Source organism: Eurosta solidaginis, chromosome 4 (assembly GCF_040869045.1).
Source record: "Eurosta solidaginis isolate ZX-2024a chromosome 4, ASM4086904v1, whole genome shotgun sequence".
Classification (NCBI taxonomy): Eukaryota; Metazoa; Arthropoda; class Insecta; order Diptera; family Tephritidae; genus Eurosta; species Eurosta solidaginis.
The window spans coordinates 190852013-190874536 of record NC_090322.1 but is presented as its reverse complement, the minus strand read 5'-3'; the positions used below and the strand labels follow the sequence as shown (position 1 = coordinate 190874536).

The 22524-nt window shown below is 35.3% G+C and overlaps 2 protein-coding genes across 9 annotated transcripts in view; both read right to left on the bottom strand.

Moving 5' to 3' along the window:
• Positions 1–15593, bottom strand: part of dnc (phosphodiesterase dunce) — a 731124-nt gene extending 715531 nt beyond the window's left edge. For 3 of the 8 annotated variants that reach the window (XM_067784327.1, XM_067784333.1, XM_067784334.1), the window contains exon 1: positions 15475–15582. The gene's annotated coding sequence lies outside the window, so the exon portion shown is untranslated. Of the gene's footprint in view, positions 1–15086; positions 15105–15474 lie in introns of those variants that run through there. The other 5 variants (XM_067784328.1, XM_067784332.1, XM_067784331.1 and 2 more) reach the window with 5 other exon arrangements.
• The window catches only part of LOC137250804 (3',5'-cyclic-AMP phosphodiesterase-like), an 801094-nt gene that overhangs the window by 223095 nt on the left and 555475 nt on the right, over positions 1–22524 (bottom strand). The window lies entirely within an intron of this gene.

Below are 22524 nucleotides of genomic sequence, written 5' to 3'. Positions count from 1 at the left end.
TATGAGTTAGCGATTTTTCAGCGACGAGCTATCAGAGTGTTATCGGATCAATATCAACTTATTATCGAAAAGAAGTAAACTTTTTATCCAAAGTTTACCGATTCTTAATCAAAACTCTATGTTTCTATTTTCCGATAAAACTAGATTTTTTATCAAAAAACCTAGTGATTTATTATTAAAATCGAAAAATTAACGTTTACTTACCGAAAAGTTATCGATTGGTTTTCAAACAATTTGTTTTCAAAGAAATATATATTTTAAATCAAAATACTATATATAATTAGCGAAAATTTATCGATATGTCATCACAAAGTTATCTGTTTGCTATCGAAAAGTTATCGACTTTATATCGAAAAAAATACCGATTATGTTTCGAAAATTTATCTATATGTTATCACAAATGTATTCCTTTGTTATCGAAAAGCTATCGAATATTTTTCAAAAAGTTATCGATATGTTATCACAAAGTTATAAATTTGTTATAAAAACGTTATCGATTTGTTATAAAAAGTTATCGATTTATCGACAAAAAGTTGTCGGTTTCTCATCGAAGTGTTACCAGTTTAATACCGGCGTGCTATTGATTTGTTATTGAGAGCTTTCGGCGTATACTGAAGCAGATACCAATAAAACTAAAATATAAAGCCGATGAGACATCTGTAACACGTCTTTTAACAAGCCGATATGAAACCAATAAGAATCTAATGACTCGGCGATGGCAAGCCGATAACATACCGACGAAAATTAAATGCTATTGATAAATAAGACAGTAACTTGTAAAGAAGAATTATTAGTCCGACGGTAATCAATGTGCGGAACCGAGTGTATATTTTGTCACACTCTTTGGCGAAACCTCCTGCTTAAACAGCATTATAATAATAAGTCATTTCTGCTTACTTCATATATAAATTAGAGTAGCTTTAGAAGAAGCGACCACAGCGTGCTCTGCCCACCACACCGAAGATCCTGGGTTCACGCCCCGGACAAAACAACATCAAAATCTTTTCTATTTGAAGAAATTTTTTCTAGTCAGGGTTGTCCCTATGCGGTAATTTGCAAGCACTCCGCGTGTTTTTCTGCCAAGAGAAACACTCAGTGAAAACACATCTGCTTAGCAGATGCCGTTCGTAGTCGGCAAAAAGGTCCCGGCCCGCAAATTGTAGGTTAAGTCAAAGGTAAGAGGTAATTAATTTCACTTTAAGCCAACGGTGAAATTCGAGTCAGGTTCAGTGATGAGATCTACCTGTGTGAGCATAAAATATATAAAGCATATTTTGCGGAATAAATGGTAAACAATTAAATCACTTATCTCAACTCCGAAGCATAAACCACGTCAGAAGAAAAAGTTTCTGGTTTTCATTTTTTTATTTATTTCAAAACTTCTCATCGTTTAGGTTTAAATTGATTTAGCAACCTGGTTTTCTTATGCACCGCAATTTACTCCCATAAATCTATTTTGGTCTCTTTTTAAGTATAAAACAATAGAAAACACCACTACGTCACGTTTGTATGCCGGCTATGAAAGGCTTACCAAACACGGTTCTGTGCAAAGTTAACTTGGAACATAAATTTGCTACTACAATGCGCCTACATCGGTACACACATTAATAATAACATACCTACAACTTTTCGTATTAAATATGCAAATTAACTCAGCCCTTATTGGGACACTTATTATGAATGCTTAATTACTGTTTGTTTTCGCTTTTACTAACAACTCTTTAATATGTATGAGTATGTATGGATGTATGTTTCTTTGTTTACACAGTATGTGCGTTACCTACCTGAAAAACCATTTGCGTGAAGTGCTTCCGGAACTAGTTGCATGGAGTTACATAAATATTTAGGACAAAAGTTAATGAAAGCAACGTCACTACGAACATTGTGTGGGATGAGCTCTAGATGATGGCTGACAGGAATACGGCGAAAGAAAATGGTAGCAAGAGATTTAAAAATCGAAGGAAAATGTGGTCATTTTCCCGACATTTTTTTTCATTGTATACTTCCAAGTCTACTTAAAACGAACTTCTTCAACTTCTTATCGCAAACGTGAAGTCATCGTGTTATTATCGGCATATTACTGAAGCGAAATTATCGTAAAGTTATCGATTTGTCAGTGCCGATTACAGAAAAAAATCAATTGCTAACAGGCCGATAACAAACTATTAACACTCAAAAAAAAATATGGAAAACTTCTCTCTAACAAATCGATAACTTTTGGCGAACAAAACGTTAAGTTTTCGATAACAAGCCGATAGCGAATTGGTGACACACCGATAACAGATCGAAAACTTTTCGATAGCAAATCGATAACTTTTCAACAACATCGATATTATTTCTTCAGCAACAATCGATGGTATTTCTATAAACAACCGACAATATTTGGACAGTATATCGATAAATAATCGATTAAAACTCAGTCACATTTGTGGAAACAAATCTATAAGCTGTCGATAAGAAAGCAAAGTTTCACACTACAGCTTTAATGACTACCTTCGACCTACTGCAAATGGGATGCAGAGCGGCACAGCTATATTTGACTTAACGCTTAGGTCTAAGCTATATATATTTAAATAAATAAATTAAAGTTTGCGACTATTTCAGAATAGCCTGCGAGTGATCTAGTCCAGAACGCGTTCAAAAGTTCTACAAATAGGATATGGTCTTATTTACTAAAAGGTATAAGCTACCAAATTGAACCAGGCCTTAGATTGCAATGGTGACTCTGGAAGAGAAACCTTGTACAAAATATCTAGCAATCATTCTAGCCAGTAAGTTGTCGTGGAAGCTCAACGTGAAGAAGAGAGTGACAAAGGCCTCGAATGCACTTTGTCCATGTAAAATAAGGCCGCGATGTACGTGGGGTATATCACTCCCTCACTCTTTCATTGGGAAATTATAACGATTGTAAAGTCTATCCTTTACTATTGAGTCCTTGTTTGGTGGACAACCGCACAAAAAGAACCTACCCCAAAAAAATTAGAGGGTGCTATGCAGGCTATCAATGCTTAGCATTTCGGAAGCTGTGTAAATAACCCAGATAGTTGCACTGCATGCCAATCTGCAAATTCCACCTATAGACCGAGTGACGAAGAACATAGCGCTTACAACTGCAACGAGGCTGAATACATACGGACAGCTTAAGCGCAGACCATATGGCCATAGCTATATGGCGTTATCAAATACTGGACAACCAGACTACCTGCCTTCGTATCTGCACTCCGGAAGGGCTCTTAGAGCTACAATAGAGCTGAATGATTGGTGCAAGGGTGTCCAAATGGCATGCTAGGCGATACACGTGTACACCAATGGTTCCAAGGTAAGAAAAGGGGTAGGGTCTGCAGTATAGTGTGCTGAGCCAAAAACGTAGAGATCATTGAAGCTGCCAGATAAATATAGTGTTTTTCAGGTAGAATCTGGGCAGGAAGAAATATACATCAATACTTGAGTACTCTGCAGACTTTGTTCTGCCCAAATATCGGTTTGCCTACATTAAAAAATTGAGCCTCGCTTCTCCATCTCTTAATCCATATGTCTGCTCCAACTCCCACTTCTACTCCCCAATTTTTCCTCCACTGCCAATCCCATTCCTACTCCCACACCCACTCCTAATCCGCTAAATCTCACATTCCCATTACCAGTTCCACTCGTAGTCCCACTCCTACACAACTCCCTCTCACACTCCTATTCACTCTACATTTCTCACCACAATATCCTCATATATGGAACCTCTATACCAAATATCGAATACCGATTTCAATATCTGTGTTATATAAACCTTTAAAAAACAATACGCAACTAACACAATTTTTAGATTACTTTCATTTTTATAAATAAGATATGCATATGTTATTTACCCCTTCTCCTGCCCGATAATATTCCTCACTGCGATTTGATTACTCTATCAGTAAACAGAGGCATATCTCCGTATCTTCTCCTTTTAAATGCTCAATTTTTCCATACTCTTCTTCACGTCCTTCGTTGCACTCGTCCACTTTACGGAAACAAAACTTTTCCAAATAATAATCTAGTCAAGGAAGTACCCCATATTATCTCTGCCAAAGAGGTACCCCTGTACCCTATTTCGACCTTTTGGCCACTTCCACACTTTAAAGCAGTTTGGTCATTCTTGTATCACTTTAGACTCACTCAGTTTATGTGTGGTCTTCACGAACCCGCTAGTTCAACCTAACCTAACCTTGGAAGGTCGATGCAGTCTTTTTGGGACTTACCTATGACAAGCGAAGTTGAAGCCTTCACCTTCCTCCACCAAATCTGTCGCCTCTTCAGTATATTCTCAACATGACGCTCACGTCAAAGTTCAATTGAGGCAAAAGGCACAACTATGGTTTTACTACCCGTTCAAGCACTCAAATACCTTGTTACGAACAATATAACAAGTTATCGTTTAGCCCAAGCTGGTGGTGACTATTATCTTTCAGAAGTAGTGGATCTAGCAGACTTTAAGGCAACATATTTGCCGCACTTCGGTTTATTTATAAAAAAAATTGTCAAATTTTTCTTTCCGGTTTAACACTTCTATAGCTTATATCCCGATAAATAAAAAGTTGTCTCTTTCAAACAGTTGCCCTCGCCCTCCCCCTAGTGACATTGAAATATGTACACTGAAAGAAATGGTGCTAGTAAAATCAACAAATCGGTTCTGTTGTTTCTGACTTAACGGAGATTCGGTGAAATTGATCGAATTATGGTTAATTCGACCGAGTTCTTTGTCAAGCGAACAAATTAGTTTAGTCATTTCAAAGGAACAGAAATTATCGCTCTTAAGTTATCAAAATTCTGTAAAATTGACAGATTCCTAATCAATCCACCTGATTTTTTTGTCAACACAACTGATCTAACTGGTCATTTCAACAGCGATCAACAGTCAATACATGAGCAAATTTCAAAGAGAATTTTACGCTCATTGCGCTCTCTACTTTGTACTTATGACGATTGTACCACTTGTTTCAAAAAAATACCAAAACAAGAAAACCACCAAATCGAAAAAACACACAAAATGGGAAAACAACAAAAAAACTAGTTTTTCAGTTATCAATACAAAACGAAACCCCGTTTTGTGAATTTACTGTGCAAAAAATTATGAGATACCGGGACACCTATTTATCGGGTAAAATTTTGCAAGTTCTCGTCCAAGCGAAATGCAAAATTGCGCCCTCTTGTTGCAAAAGTTTTGTTTGAGCGAACAGGATTTTTCCAAAGTTAGTAACATCTTGATCAAGTTTTTACGAATTTTCACTCACGCGAACGAATTTAATAAGATAATAAAAAAAACATCCTTTTTTAATGTTGATGTTTCCGACAACATAAAAGTTTGAGTTGTTTTGGAATCGTTTCAACTTAAAGTGTTACGAAAATTAAACTTGCCGAATTACATGTAAATCTACTCTAGTGGTGAATTACCTTCCTGCGATTCGATTCTTTACTTTTCTATAACTTACAATTTCTCTTTTTTAAATGTTACGTCAAACATTTATACTACAAGTTTTGTTCGAAACAATCAAGTGTGGCAACTACATGCGAGAGAACACATTGAGAATGAGCTGAGCTACAACTAAAAGAATTGAGAATCAGTTTTGTGCCTACTATTTTCATTTCTATTTGTAAAGCGAAGTTCAAAACTATAAATTATAAAATATAAAATTTTGTGAAAGTGCGTTTAATAAAACAGAATAATAAAGTGTATAATGTTTCATGTGTGCCAGCATATTTGATGTAAGCCCAATTGACGTTCGGTTAGTATGTGTCACCGTGGTGTGATGGTAGCGTGCTCTGCCTGCCACACCGTATGCCCTGGGTTCGCACCCCGGCCAAAGCAACATAAAAATTTTAGAAATAAGGTTTTTCAATTAGAAGACAATTTTCTAAGCGGGGTCGCCCCTCGGCAGTGTTTGGCAAGCGCTCCGAGTGTATTTCTGCCATGAAAATCTCTCTGTAAAAAATCATCTGCCTTGCAGATGCCGTTCGGAGTCGGCATAAAACATGTAGGTCCCGTCCGGCCAATTTGTAGGAAAAATCAAGAGGGGCTAGACGCATATTGGAATAGAAGCTCGGACTTAGATCGCTTCGGAGGTCATGGCGCCTTCCATTTTTTTAATACCTTTCATGAACATGAAATGGTATATTAACTTTGGTTCGATATTTGTAACGTTGAGAAATATAGAAGATAGACTCACCATTAAGTATACCGAATTGATCAGCGCGACGAACTGAGGTGATATAGCCATGTCCGTCTGTCCGTCCGTCTGTCTGTTTGAACGCAAACTAGTCCCTTAAATTTTGAGATATCTCAATGAAATTTGGCACAAGGATGAATTTTTGTATTATATTAGACATTTGTCGGATCCGGTAGGATCGGACCACTATAACATATATCTCCCATACAACCGGTCGTTCAGATAAGACGATTTTGGCCATTCCTGCCGCAATTTAGAAAGTATGAACGTGAAACTCGGTGATACACATTCTAATATATCATAGAAGATATCCTGAAAAAATCACTTCGATCGGAGCTATATATAGTATATATCCCATACAACCGATCGTTCAGATAGAATGATTTTTAGCAATTTCTCCCTTAATTTCCAATATAAAAACGTTAAACTTGGTGATATTTATTCTAATATATCATAGAAGATTTCACGCAACAATCATTTCCATCGGAGCTATATATAATATATATCCCATACAACCGATCGTTCAGATAGAAAGATTTTTAGCCATTTCTCCCCTAATTTCCAATATAAAAACGTTAAACTTGGTGATATTTATTCTAATATATCATAGAAGATTTCCTGTAAAAATCATTTCGATCGGAGCTATATGTAATATATATCCCATACAACCGATCGTTCAGATGGAAAGATTTTTAGCCATTTCTCCCTTAATTTCCAATATAAAAACGTTGAATTTGGTGATATTTGTTCTAATATATCATAGAAGATTTCCTGAAAAAATCACTTTGATCGGAGCTATATGTATATAGTGTCACGGATATTAACATCACTAACTTATACCATCACTAAGGCGATGCCAAGGCCACGATAAGCAGTAATTACGTCAATAATCAAATCATGTATACACATATATAAGGCAGCCGAAAGATGTCACACACAGATGAATTTACTTATACGCCTATGTATGCGCAAGAGACTGTAAACTACAAACATTCACATCAATAATTCAATCATTATGTATCTACATAAACGAATAAATAATTACGTCTACACATATGTACGTATACGAGCAGCGGAGCGGCAATGCACAAACACATGCATATATCTTATCTGAGTTGCCACAAGAGAGAGCAATAATTTGTGCACGTAGTTGTGGCTGGCGATTTTGTAGCCGAAACTAACTAGTAACTTCTGGAAATCGAAGAGCCCAGAAGTATGCAGCGTAAACTATAAAAGCCGGGCAGGCGAGTAAGAAGTAATTCAGTTTGATTTGAGATTTGGATTAAGCGCTATCTAGCGAGCTATAGCAGTATTATTTTGAATAGTAGAGCTTCATTTGAGCTGTCAATCAGTTTGGTTATTAAGTAAGCTATTCGTTGCAAAGTACAAGTGTTATTGTGAAGTACTTGAATAAAGGCCATTTTGCATTATTACATATTGGAGTTATTTATTCAACAGTTTAGCGATACGAACTTAGCAGAGGGTTGCAAATAAGAGGATTTGCAGCAAATTCGTTACAATAGTATATACCTATCCCATACAACCGATCGTTCAGATAGAAAGATTTTTGGCCATTTCTCCCTTAGTTTCCAATATAAAAACGTGAAACTTGGTGATATATTCTAATATATCATAGAAGATTTCCTGTAAAAATCATTTCTATCGGAGCTATATATAATATATATCCCATATAACCGATCGTTCAGATTAGGGGTTTTTTTTGCCATTTTTTATTTTGTATTTATCTTAAAAATCGTTTAGGCATGTACATCTGTTCACTATATATTTATTATCTTATACATCCGATTATTTGGAGATTACGAACGGGACAAGATTATTGTTCAGCGCTATTCATGAAAGGTAAGAAGTCTTCGGCACAGCCGAAGACAGTCCCGTCCTTACTTGTTTTGTCACAACAATTTTTTTGTTCATTTGACTGCTAAAATGGTCAATTACGAATCAACGATTTTTGCGCAGTTGATTCAACATCTTGTTGCGATGGATAAAAATTAACAGAAATTTCGGTTGATTTTACCTGTCTTTTTCTTTCAGTGTACATTTGCCTTACTTAGTGTTATCTTTAAGAGCTTAAGTTAGATTTGTTAAGCAGATAGCGACCCACTCGGGAGCAGCGAGCCATTTTCGGTACACGGTCATTTTGTATGTAGGTGTTTGTGTTATCTCACTGAGTTATTTATTAGCTTATTTAGTTCGTTGGGTACCCCTTAATTTATTAAATATTTTGTCGTGTATTGTTATTGCTATTTGCATGCATATTTACATATAAATGCGCTCCAAATATGGTACACCTTGTTAATTGGTTTTTATTGTATTAAGTTTGTTGTGACGTTGGGCGCAATTTAGCTTGAAGTTCTTTATTTTATCTAAGACAAATTATATGTAAATATTAACGCAAGACTTTTTTACGTTATCACTTAAGTCAAAATGCAAGCGCGAAAAATGGATTTATATAGTAACCTTGAAATTGTTTAAAATTCTTTCTTTTATATTAAAATATCTTTTCTAATCTCATTTTAAGATTGCAATATGTGATTTTTATATTTTTTGTATACATTTTTTTTTGTGTTTTTATAAGGAGAAACGTAATGAAATTTCAAAGGGTGGTAACTGTTTAAAATTTTCCACGAAGCCTTTTCTAGCAAATATTTAACCATACAACATAATATGAGGAGTTCAAAGCCAAAACGCAATAAGTGACTCATAACAAGTTTCTAGATAAATGAGAAAAAGTGCCCAATCTTGAACAGAGACACATTTGCAAATGATAAATACATTATAGCAATTATGAAAGAACACACATACAGGCCTGAAATCACATTCATGGGACAACTAGATATAGATGTTATAATTACGTTTTGGTCTGAAAATATTTATTAATGGAGTTTTGGTTTGGAAGTTATTGGATTTTGAGGGGTTTTGTGTGAATAATATTTGCTTTTTAAAGGTCTGGTGTCATTATTTCAGCGACGCTGGAAGAAAAAGTTAGGTCATGTATACCATTTTGTCATATTAGTACTCCAATATAAAGTACATGACCCAGCTCCATCTGTGCTTGTGAGTGGTTAATGAACCACTTTATTGTAATTATACTCAGCTGAGCAGAGCTCACAGAGTATATAAACTTTGTTCGCATAACGGTATCCCGTAATGGCATAAACTAATCGAGACAGATATAGATTTCTATATATCAAAATGATCTGAGCGAAAAATGAAATTCATTTAGTCATGTCCGTCCGTTGGTCCGTCTGTCCGTAAACACGATAACTTGAGTAAATTTTGAGGTATCTTAATGAAATTTGGTATGTAGGTTCTTGGGCACTCATCTCAGATCGCTATTTAAAATGAACGAAATCGGACTATAACCACGCCCACTTTTTCGATATCGAAAAACCGAAAAAGTGAGATAATTCATTACGGAAGGCCGATACAGCGATGTAACTTGGTAGGTGGGTTGACCTTATGACGCAGAATAGAAAATTAGTAAAATTTTGGGCAATGGACGTGGCACTGCCAACTTTTAAAAGAAGGTAATTTAAAAGTTTTGTAAGCTGTAATTTGGCAGTCGTTGAAGATATCATGATAAAATTTGGTAGGCACGTTACTCCTATTACTATATGTCTAAATAAAAATTAGCAAAATCGGATGACGAACATGCCCACTTTAAAAAAAAAAAAAAAAAATTTTAAGTCAAATTTTAACAACAAATTTTAAATCTTTACAGTATATAAGTAAATTATGCTGACATTCAACTCCAGTAATGATATGGTGCAACAAAATACAAAAATAAAAGAAAATTTCAAAATGGGCGTGGCTCCGCCTTTTTCATTTAATTTGTCTAGAATACTTTTAAAGCCATAAGTGGAACAAAAATTTACCGTACACAGTTCACCGTCTGTTCTTCCGCTCGGCCGTTAACATAATAACTTGACCAAAAATCGATATATCTTTACTAAACTTCACTTTATTAACTTCACTACTTATCTGAACTCACTTTATCTTGGTATAAAAAATGCCCGAAAACCGACTATGACCACGCCTACATTTTCGATATCGAAAATTACGAAAAAAGAAAAAATGTCATAATTCTATACCAAATATGAAAAAAGAGATGAAACATGGCAATTGGATTGGTTTATTGACGCAAAATATAACTTTAGAAAAAACTTTGTAAAATGGGTGTGACACCTACCATATTTAGTAGAAGAAAATGAAAAAGTTCTGCAGGGCGAAATCAAAAGCCCATGGAATCATGAGAGGAATACTGTTCGTGGGTCACCCTGGTCCACATTTTGTTCGATATCTCGAAAACGCTTTCACATATGCAACTAAGGGCCACTCCCTTTTAAAACCCTCATTAACACCTTTCATTTGATACCCATATCGTAGAAACACATTATAGTGTCACCCCTGGTCCACCTTTAGAACTATGGCCCACTCGCTTTTAAAACACTTTTTAATACCTTCCATTTGATACCCATGGCATACAAAAACATTCCAGGGTTACCCTAGGTTCATTTTCCTACATGATTATTTTCCCTTATTTTGTCTCCAAAGCTCTCAGCTGAGTATGTAATGTTCGGTTACAACCGAACTTAGCCTTCCTTACTTGTTTATTTATGTAATTTTTTTTTTTTTTTTTTGGAAAATTATATTATGTAGGTGTTTGAATGAGTAAATCGAGCTGAAGTAGGTATTCCTGACCTAGGACATCGCTATAAAAATTCGACTACATTTTTTTTAATGTAGTCATAAGTAAGACCAAATGAACCTTAATCAGGTCAAGCTACGCTTTACATTTTTAGAAATTTCACGCGCCCAATGCTTATTTAACTGTCTGATCAAAGCCCTAGATTGATGAGGAGTGTGACGACAAGTACCTAGGGCCTACCTAATTATTTTCTAGCTTATTTTCGAGTTCCAAAGTATTTTGATGTCACTTTTACCGCACTGTATGTATTATGTGTTGCAAATATGAGCCAAATCGGACCACAAATACGATGTTTTGAAATATTTCGATCCATGCGCCACCTACCGGAGTTTCTTATTATTATTGTATTGTCATCGGGTTCTGAACTACATTCCAAGTTTCAAGCTTGTAGCTTATCGGGAAGTTACTTAAATTTTAATTACAAAATTCTGTTCGCTACACAGAGTCAAACTAATCAAAACCGTTTAGAAAATGACAGGGTGCACTTAATGCGTTTTGGTTTGGCGCCCCTCATATATGTATTTCCTCTGAAGTGTCGCACAGTGGTTTTGTAGTTTTTACTGCGTTGACATTATTGCGCCCACAAAATTATTGTTGTAAAGTATTAAATATTTGAAAAAATTAAAAGCAATTTAGCTTAAGAAAATAAAGAGGGTGGAAAGAGATATTAACACAACTGAACAAATAAATACACTTACAGCAGCGAACAGAAAAATAGCAGTGAAAATTGTTTTCAAATTTCTTTAGTTAAATTCCTCCTGTTTTATTTGCAAGATTTAAAGAAAAAAGTTATATGAATTATTTAACTTAAACTGTGGTAAAGCAATCTCAAAAATACTTCCGAAAAAATTACAAACGCCTTACGGAAAAAAATTGTCAAAAACCGATGCGAAATTTGTGAAATCTATAACTTTTATTAGAGTAAAACTGATTGAGCCACTAAACTGCTGACTCGAAAAAACTCAAAGAACTTCAAATAAAAAAAATTGTCAAATTTTCTTGAATTAAAAAAATTTCATAAACGTTTTAAATTGATTTGCATAGTTTCACGCAACCTAAAAAGTATTTTCTTAATATATCGAGAAATAGAGAAAAAATGTTGTTGACAAAAAAGATCGTTGCTATTTTTATGTTCGCTGCTGTAGACATTTTTTCAGAAGCTATATGTACGTACTTCTTAACCATTAACAAGCCACAAATGTCACGCGTACACACTAAAGTGCTAAGTTCTGCAAAAATAGTGTTTAATGTATTTTGAGCCCCCTTCTACGCGTACCACTTCTTCAGTCTCAGATGGCTCTGAGGTAATCGCTGCCTTTGACTGATTAATTTCAATACATTTAGCTAGCCTTCAGCGCTACTGGTAAAATGTGACTACCAAATGTTCCACTCTACATTCGATAAGCACCAGTTCGGAGGTAGTCATAAAAGTTATATTGCGAAACTATCGATTTGCGGTTTCTTTTTTGGAACCGTTTATTATTTTTTAACCGGCTGCTTTTTTGGAGTCGATTACTTTTCTAAAACTTTTCTTTCAGAACCGGCTAATCATTGAAACTGTCACGAAACCTTTTCGGAACCCGTTACTTTCGTGGAAGCGGTTAGGCTCCTGGAATCATATTTGAGCATTTTTTTTTAAACCAGTTACTATTAGGGATCTGGCTACTTTTTTGGAACCGGTCAGTTTTTTTGGAACAAGTCACTTTCTTGGAATTGATAACTTTTCTAAAACCTTTTTGGGACCGGCTGATCTTTGGAGCTACTTTCTATTACGTAGCCGGTAACATTTTTGGAACCGTTTACTTTTCTAAAACCTTTTCGGAAACAGTCACTTTCATGGAAGCATTTAGCTTTCTGGGACCTTTTTTAACCGTTGTTTTTTTGGACCAATTACTATTTCGTATCTGGTGACTTTTTTAGAGCCGGTTAGTTTTTTAGAACTCTTGAAAACTTGTTTATGGCAGCAGTTATTATTTGAATACATTTTAAAAGTTATCGATATGTTATCGGCACGTTACAGATTGGTTTCTCTGAGTTGTCTGCGCGTTATCAATTTCTTACCGGTTTGTTATCGACTCAACATCAAATTATCGATTTCTGTCGGAAAAGGTTGCGATTTGTTATTGAAAAATTATCGACTTTTTTCGAAAAATTATCGATAAGTTATTAAAAAGTTTCATAAATTTGCTATCGTAAAGTAATGGTTTTGTTATTGAAGTGTAGCAAATTTTTTCCAGCGTGATATAGAAAAGTTATCGAATTGTTATCAAGAGTTATTATCAAAAAGTTATCGATTTGTTATCAAGCAGCTATCGTTTTCTTATTTCAAATTCAAAATCGGTGACACATCTATAACTTCTCGACAACAACCGATGAGAAAGCGATAATAAGCGGATGACTCATCGAAACCAAGCCGATAACAAACCAATAATTTGACGGTAATATTTCGTTATCGATATTAAAACAATATGTTCTATCGGTATCTGTAATTAATAGCCCGAAATTATTTGTTTTTAGCAAAGTTGCCTCTGCTGTGGTTTAACTTCACCCAAGGGTTGCTCTAGATAATTATAAGGTATAAAATTTTCATAGACACACAGGCTGTATGGTGATAATCAAATTTCACGAGTACTTGGTACTCAAGCTTTCGTTTGAATTGTACTCAGATATTAAGACTAATCGATTGGCTTTTATTACTGGCGACAAAAAAGTTGGCTTCGTTTAACTGATACTAAATTTCACGGCCACCGTGGTGTGATGGTAGCGTGCTCCGCCTACCACACCGTATGCCCTGGGTTCGAACCCCGGGCAAAGCAACATCAAAATTTTAGAAATAAGGTTTTTAAATTAGAAGAAAATTTTTCTAAGCGGGGTCGCCCCTCGGCAGTGTTTGGCAAGCGCTCTGGGTGTATTTCTGCCATGAAAATCTCTCAGTGAAACCTCATCTGCATTGCAGATGCCGTTCGGAGTCGGCATAAAACATGTAGGTCCCGTCAGGCCAATTTGTAGGGTAAATTAAGAGAAGCACGACGCAAATTTGGAGAGAAGCTCGGCCTTAGATCTCTTCGGAGGTTATCGCGCCTTACATTTATTTATTTAAATTTCACTGTTTAATAAATATAGTTTAAAAAAACTAAAAAAAAAACACGCTTTTAAATAATATTGAACTAAAAAGTTAAACATAATTTTCAAAATAGGTTTAAAATAATAATGAACGAAAAATACTAGTATTATTGTGAAAAAAAGTATCGGGCGCTCGATATACGAAAAATATGACACAAAGCGCCCATGCTTTTTTCACAATTTGTCGCAACCGATCATTCATCTATAGGTTATGCGCTATGTCCAACATAGGTTTGTGTTTCCGCTATTAAGAACAACTCCCTTTGTAGCGAGTTAATAAAGCACTGCCACGAGTCTTCAGTAATCGCCGCTAGATGGGTATCCTAACTCTCCTTTGCGCGCCAAGCCTTCAGAGTTACAAACATACAAGTGAAGCCAACACATAAGCGTGTTAAAAATTGGATGGAATGAGTGACAAGACAACGGAGTCTTAAAGAATTTTTCTCAGGACAATTTTTTGACCAGGATTTTTTCAACTCAAAATCAAAAATAACTATAAAATAATTTCCCTCAAAATGGCAAAATTCTGTAGAAAATTAAAAATACAACGGCTTCATTATTTTCATTGCTTCAAATTCTTCCTGCCTTCTATTCTTTGCTAGAAAATTCTCATGTAAGCTTGCAGATTTATTTGCCCTAAAAAAATTTAGTTAACAAAATAATATTTCAACCGACCAAAGATTATAAACCAGTCTTAATATGGTTTTTGTAATATATGCAATCAGTTCAATAAGTAAATCAGTCGCTCATGCTGAGTTCCTTTCAACTACTTTAATTGGATTTCACTTTTCACACTGCAAACCAAATTAACTTTCTCCAAAAAAAAAAAAAAAAAAACAAAACACCAACAAAATATCCACAATACCAAAAAGTTATCAACAGCTTGAAAATTGATATTTGATCACAAACACAAATTCACCTGCAGTTACGTTATGGGCAAACACAATAAAAAGGCACTAATACACACAAATTGACAGAGCAACACTGGTGCGCAGCCTGCAGCACAAGTGTGAGGAAAAACAAAGCAAATCACATACAATAAGTGTGAATAATGCGCTCCTACCACCCACTGACCCGACCCGGTAAAACAGGTAACAACTTATTTGTTGGTATTTGTGTTGGATGCAACTTCGTTTTGTAACTAACGCACACACAAACAATGCGCACCGTAAAATGTATTTTATGTGTTGAGTGGAGTGAGCGAAAATTGAGTGGTTAAAGCGCGGGTGGTTGGCGGTTGTTGGAAGTGTTGCATCAAAAGCCCGGAAGTCAAATTTGCGCGCTTTGCCAATTATTGGCTCTATTGGTAGGAAATTTTACACAGCATTGATGCGCAAACAAAGAAGCACTTTACAGAAGTAAATGAGCAACTCTCTCTTTTATATTTATTCATAATTATTTTTGTTAAATTTTTTTCATTTTTACTTTCTTTTCTACTTAATAAAAAAAATATTGATAATTTTTAGTTTTTAAATAAAACTAAAATTTATTAAAAATTCACTCACACACTCGCGTTACGCTTCCACCTTTGCTATCGACAGCTGGTAAAGAACTAAAGCGGCGTAAATATACATCAGCTTTCATTGTCCCCAATTGAACGTTCTACCTTGCACTTACAACTTTCTCGACAGCGAACATGTTGGCACTCGGTTTTCTCACAACCGCCATAGACGGGCACTTCGGATAAACATTAAAAATGCACTCTGTTCAAATTGCTATACAATTCCCCATCGTGTTAATTGAAATTAATTTTATGGATTAGATTATACAATTTTGGTACGTTCTGTAACTGTGGGATATTTCGAAACGAAAAATGTCTTTGGAATAAAATTTCGATGTGCATTATTTACTGAATAATAATGTTTTTGGTTTCAAAAAAAGTATATTAAATGTGGGCGTGGTTATCGATCGAGTTTACTCAATTTGTATAGCGATTGAAAATTAGTGGCAACGAAACTATCGTGCCCATAATATACTCTGTGTGCTATGTTCAGCTGAGTATAAAAATATATGCTTTTTCACGGAAATGATGATGCAGAAAAATAATGTACAGTAACGTAATGTGGTGCCTTCGCACTACAGGTTTAATTTCTACACCAAGGGAGGTCAAATCTTCCTCCGCTTGCCTTTTCGAACTCTGTAGAGGTCTCCCTCTTCCTCTGCTGCCAAGCAGCGGTGTCGACTGATTTACTTTATTGACCGGAACGTCTTCGTCTGTTTGCATAATATGACCTAGCCAGAGAAGCCTTTGGGTTTTTTATTCGCTGCACAATCCTCATATCTACGTAAAGCTCATACAGCTCCTCATTATACCTCCTTCGAAATTCGCCGTCAGCATCACGGACAGAACCATAAATCTTATGGAGAATTTTTCTCTCCAAAGCTCCAGAAGTCATCTCATCTTGTCTCGACACCTTGACTTGTAGAGCGTGATTTTTGTTCGTCGAGATAGGACTTTACTTTTCAACTGCTTTAGCTTTTCAGTCCAAAGTAGCACAGGTTCGCAAGAGTTGTCCTCCAATTTATTTCTCAGCCGACATTGTTTTTGCTGTTAAATAGAAGAAATTTATTTCTGGGCTGGCATTGGTTTTGCAGTTAAATAGACGAAATCCTTCACTCCTCATCACATCTCTAAATCAGTCAGTCAAAAATAACGTGAACTTTAGTACCAGGTACGTCTGAACCGGTGAAAATGCGTTCTTAAAGTTTGCAAGGATGGTAATGACATTTTGTGAGTCGTCACAATGGTAAGACGTTCATTAGAAAGTACCTCGAGGGAACAGAAATCACCCCAGCGGGTTAGGGGGCTTAGAATATACTCGCGACTAAAATAGCAAATTGTTTTAAGAAGTTGTGTAGCGCAAGTCTTTCATGGAAATGCCAGCACAATATATAGCTTCTCCAACCCAATTTTCAACCTCACTTACCCGTGCCGAATCTTGTTTCATTGACAGACGAGGCTCTGGCGACCCTAATGGCCCAGAAGGTTTCATGTGGTCATACAAAATCATTCCCGAGATGGTAGGGCTAGTACCTTAATGGTCACTTCGGGGCGTGTCCTTATCGCAACGATATGGGACAGAAATAGAACTACTACTGTCTGTTATGTGCTAGCTCAGAACTAATGATATTCGCTGAAGGAGTGTGACATCTTCAGACATTAAAAAGATGTTGACAAAGCAAAATCTCAACAACATACGAATCAGATACATTTTTTTTAATTAGAGCACTCATGAATTAACTTGGTCAGGATTTTTGTTTCAAAATGTTGTGTACGGACAATTTATTTTCGGGACTATGTTTGTTCGGGATTTACTAGTGTCTCGTTAATGAATGAGCGAGATTTTGTCATGTATTATGCATTGCATTATGATTGGTCGCAAAGTTTTCCTGAAACTTTAAATCTATATTCCCGATACACCACCGAAAAAATTTAGGCTCTGCTCCTTTTTAAATTAGGTCGAACAATTTTTTCTAAAACCGGCTACTAATGGCCGCGTCAGAGAATGATTTTTTCATATAGATGCGTTCAATGAAATCTTATGCATGACAGTAACATCGCCACAGCCACGCAGGATGTAGCGTTTAAAATATAAAGAAACTTCAGACTTAGTAATTAAAACTTATATGGCCTTACCAATTCACATACAAAATTTTGCGATGCACTGCTATTAAAATTCTCACTATGCAAGAAAAATACTTGTTAGCATATTTTGTCTCCTATTCTTTTGCTAAAATGCAGTTTGTATTTAGGAAAAACGTTGGAAAAGGGAAAAAGGGAAAATAATTTGAATTGCACAGTGCGAAAGCACTCATTGCCAAAGCAAATGTCAAATTCTTCTTGTTATGCTTTTCATGTGGCAAAATTTGAAGGTTGCTAGCTTTTATGTACCAGATGGCGCTAGTTTGGTTCGATCTACCATCCTCCATAAAAATACGCGCAATCTACTCATCATGCATAAAATTGCATTGAGCGCATCTATATGGAAAAGTTCGTTGTGACGCGGCCATACACTGGGATTATCCCCACCAGACCATGACGGCCAACTGCATTCCAACTAGAGGTGGAAATTTCACATTTCCCTCAAAATAGCTTTTAACATAATACATGATTTTTTTTCTGATATTGCGACAGAATTGAAAACGTTACGATGACCTGTTGACTATTCGTTTCACTGAGCTATACAAATACAAAAGCACCTTTTGAAAATAGTTTACTTCATTCACCGGACAAATTCAAGTTTAGGTATATGTAGCTTCCCTTAATTCACAATATAGTACTTTAAAAGGACTCATCGATACGCAAACTTTAAGCAGCTTCCGTACTTAGCCTCATCTACACTTCATCACTTAAACGTTGACACTATTTCTATCTATTTTTTTGTTTGTGATACGTTTCGCTTATTTCTATTGGTGTCGTTAGTGGGGGAGCATAATGCATACTGCGTAGTGATGTGCGATAGCCGATAACATTTCCAAGTTATTAACCCTCCCTTTGTCTTATAATAGTATGAATTTATTATTTTGGTCTCTATGCAAAATTATCTGTTTTCTACGAGTAACAAATGGTACTTATGTAACTATTCATGGTAAATTAGAGTAAAATAATAAAAAAAATTTTGTTAAACAGTTTTATTGAAAACAATACTTAAATGAAGTAATAATAATACTAAAAGCTAGAAAATAATTAGGTAGGTCCTAGGCCCTAGTCATCACACTCCTCATCAATATAGGGCGTTGATCAGACAAATAAAAGCGTTGGGCGCGTGGAACTTCAAAAAAAATGAGGCGTGGCATAACCTGATTAACGTTCAGTTTGTCTTTTTTATGACTACCAATAGAAATTTCACGTGCCCAACGATTTTATTTAATTGCTTGATCAACGCCAAATGTGACCCGGCCTATGAAAAGGTGGCTTATGACTAAAAAAAAAAAAATAAGCAAAAGAAAAACTACTAAGAAACTGAAGAAATGCATTGTTTATCTTTAACAGCTGCTTCTTTTTTGAGTCATAAGCCACCTTTTTATAGGCCGGGTCACATATATTGATGAGAAGGGTGATCACTAGTACCTAGGACCTACCTAATTACTTTCTAGCTTTTAGTATTATTACTTCATGTAAGCATTGTTTTCAATAAAACCGTTTCACTGACATTTTTTTTTTAATTATTTTATTTTCATATTCTTTTGGATTATGAAACTGTAGCGAGAGGGAAGTGAGAAGCTTCAATGCGAAAACGCGGATAAAAATGTACTTTATTATGAGCAACACTAAAAAAATCGCAGCCGACCCGTAAAGCAACAATTTGCGTAACTTGAAGGAGTTGGAAGAACAAATGCAAAAATTGATCCAATTTTTCTTATATCTTTTTTCAGGCTCAGACAATTGTTTACAATAATCATCTAATATTTTTTTTTTGAACGTTATAATTTGATGGTCTAAACTCTATTTAAAAAAGCGGAAAGATAACAGAGATAATTTTCGACACCCTGTATCAATACCTTGCGGGCGCTATGGTATAGCATGCTCTACCTATCACACCGAAGATCCTGGAATTTCGAAAATTTAGAAAAAAGTTGTATTTTTCAATTAGAAGCAACTTATTCTAAGCGGTGTCGCCCCTCGGCAGTGATTTAGTAAACACTCAGAGTGTATTTCTGCCACGAAAAGTTTCTCAGTGAAAGCTCGTGTGACTTGTAGATGCCGTTCAGAGTCGGCATAAAACATGTAGGTCCCGTGCCGCCAATTTGTAGAAAAAACTAGCAGGAACACTACGCAAATTAATATTTGAAAGCATACTTCTTGATCAACTTACAACATTTCTAGCACAAAACAATATAATTGACAAAAACCAGTTTGGCTTTGTAGAATGCTCCAACACCATGGCAGCGTGCATATCGTGCACAGAGTATATCTACGAAAATATTGATAAAAAGAATTATGTGGCTCTCTTGGCAATTGATTTATCAAAAGCTTTTGACTCAGTAAATATAAAGATAATGGTTCGTAAGTTAGCTGAACTAGGCTTGGAAGGCAAGGAACTGAAGATATTTGAAACCTTTTTAATCAACAGAAAACAGTTGATACAAATAAATAATACAACGAGTTCCACCTTGGAAATTAAAACAGGCGTACCGCAAGGATCAAAAATAGCGGCAACTCTGTTTATAATATATATTAATAATGTACTAAAACTAAATCTAAAGGGTGTTCCCCAGTTTTATGCTGATGATGGAACCTTCATGTACTCTGCAAGTACGTTAGAAGAATTAATCACCAACATTAGGACAGATTTGGATGAGATAAAAAATGGTTTGACTGTAATGTATTAAAAATTAATTTAGAAAAAACACATTTCATTATTTTTAACAACTTCAAACCCATACCGAGCATTACAGATTTTCCTGGTTTCGCATTTGATAACAAAATTATCACGAGGGTAGAGAAGTTGAAATACCTGGGAATATGGTTCGACACGAATTTAAATTGGCACGAGCATATAACTAGATTGAAGCTTAAGTTAATACCGCTAAATTTCGCAATATATAGAAGTAGAAATAATATACCCAGAAAACAACGTATAACGTTGTTACGTTAAAACATGTTCCAATTATTTGCATTTCAAGAGGCAAGTTAAAAGCCTCTTGTTACTAGATTATAACTTTAGCCTGTAAAATACAAATATATGTAATTTTTTCTTATACGTTTTTTATAAAAAAAAAAAAAACACAGTAAATAAGTATGTTAAAATAATTCGGCGCCAGTATATTTAAGTTGGCACAACACACTTGTTAGTAAGTACTAAAATAATTTAAATGTAAACTAGTGTACTTAACGCAGTTGACAGCGTAGGAAGCAAATATGCATACATGTTAAGCTATCTTCTCATACAAAATGTATTTTTTTCGAGAAAACATGGTATTATTTTTTAAAATACGCCATCAATAAAGAAAAAAAAAAAAAAAAATTGAAGAGGAAGTTCGTTATCGCGCGTTAAATTTATGTATCAATACATTCCGTTCATATTTCGATCGCTTATTTTTCACAGGTAATGTTTTCAACTATTTCCTTAATGTTGCGCAAAGTGCCCATCTATGATGTACACAACTAACCTGCATGATACACAAAAAAATAAAAATTCGTTTGACCGGGAAATCTTAAGCATGCATGAACTACTTTCGCTCGTCTGTGTATATATATATATTTTTTTTTTGTTTTTCTGTTTTTTGTAAACTCTTAGTTACAACTATTGAGGAAGTTAAATTTTACCTTCCAAAGTTAAGCATTAAAGGTAGGCATTGTTATAATTTCTTAAAAAACTTGAGTTCGCTAATTTTATGTGTAGTTAAGGGTTGAACAATTTCTTCTACAACAATTCTTATTAATCTTTAATAGAATTGGTTTTTGGGATTGATTAACTAGCTGTGAGTTCTCTATCCCTTTTGAAGTAAAAACGGTAATTGACTAAGTTTCAACAGCACCTTAGTGGAACCGAAAAGCTTTATTAAATAGCCGTATGATGTACACATTTGTATGGATGTGCGAGTATTATGCAATATCTTTTCGGCCCACTTTTGTTAGTAGGATTGGTATGGGGTGAGTAATATAATGTCTTTTTTGATAATGTTTAAAATTCACTTCAGCTGAAATCGACCACTTTAAAGCGGAAACTATTTTTTTATATCAATGTTCAAGTGTACTTTCAGTAGTGTGAAAGCATTGGATTTGCAATGAGATTATTTAGAAGATTTTAGTTTTAGCTGAATGACAAAAACATTCAGAAAAATTCAGTCCTAGCCGCATAAAACAACCAAACCTACAGACCTTGATCCTTCCTGACAGTTAAAATGAGGAACTTGGGGCCACCAGAGCCTCGGCTGCTAAATAAACAGGATTCGCCTCAGGTAGTTGAGGTTAACAATTGGAATGGAGAAGTTATAAATTGCGCTGGCAACGCCTTGAAAGAGTTGCGCTGCACAACCCCTTGAATCGTATGGGTATTTTAGTCGCCTATTACAACAGGTAGCCGCGGGTATATTCTAACCTTATATAATTGCTCATAATATATGGGAATTATATATCATTGCAACCCTAGAGGTTAGACAGCATCCGTCAAGAAAAATTTCCTTTATTTCTCTAAAAGTCTTACTCAGGCACTGAGCCACACTTTTCCCGCTTCTTATAATTCTGTATCAATCGCAACTCCTTTGGTTGGATTTTGCAACAGGCATACAACAAGATCAAATGTGTGAATATAATCAGGAAGTACGCGATCAGATAAGCCTAATAAGCAAATGAGAGGAGCAAGGCGTTGGAACGTCAAGGTCAAATTACAGTCATTTCCAAAGCTAAAAGAAGAAAGACAAAACTCTATGGAAACCAACCGACCATGTCCGTCGTCGTCTTTCATACGTTTTATATGAATGAATGTATGTGACTCTGTGAACAACCACATTTCTACAGGCATCCCCACG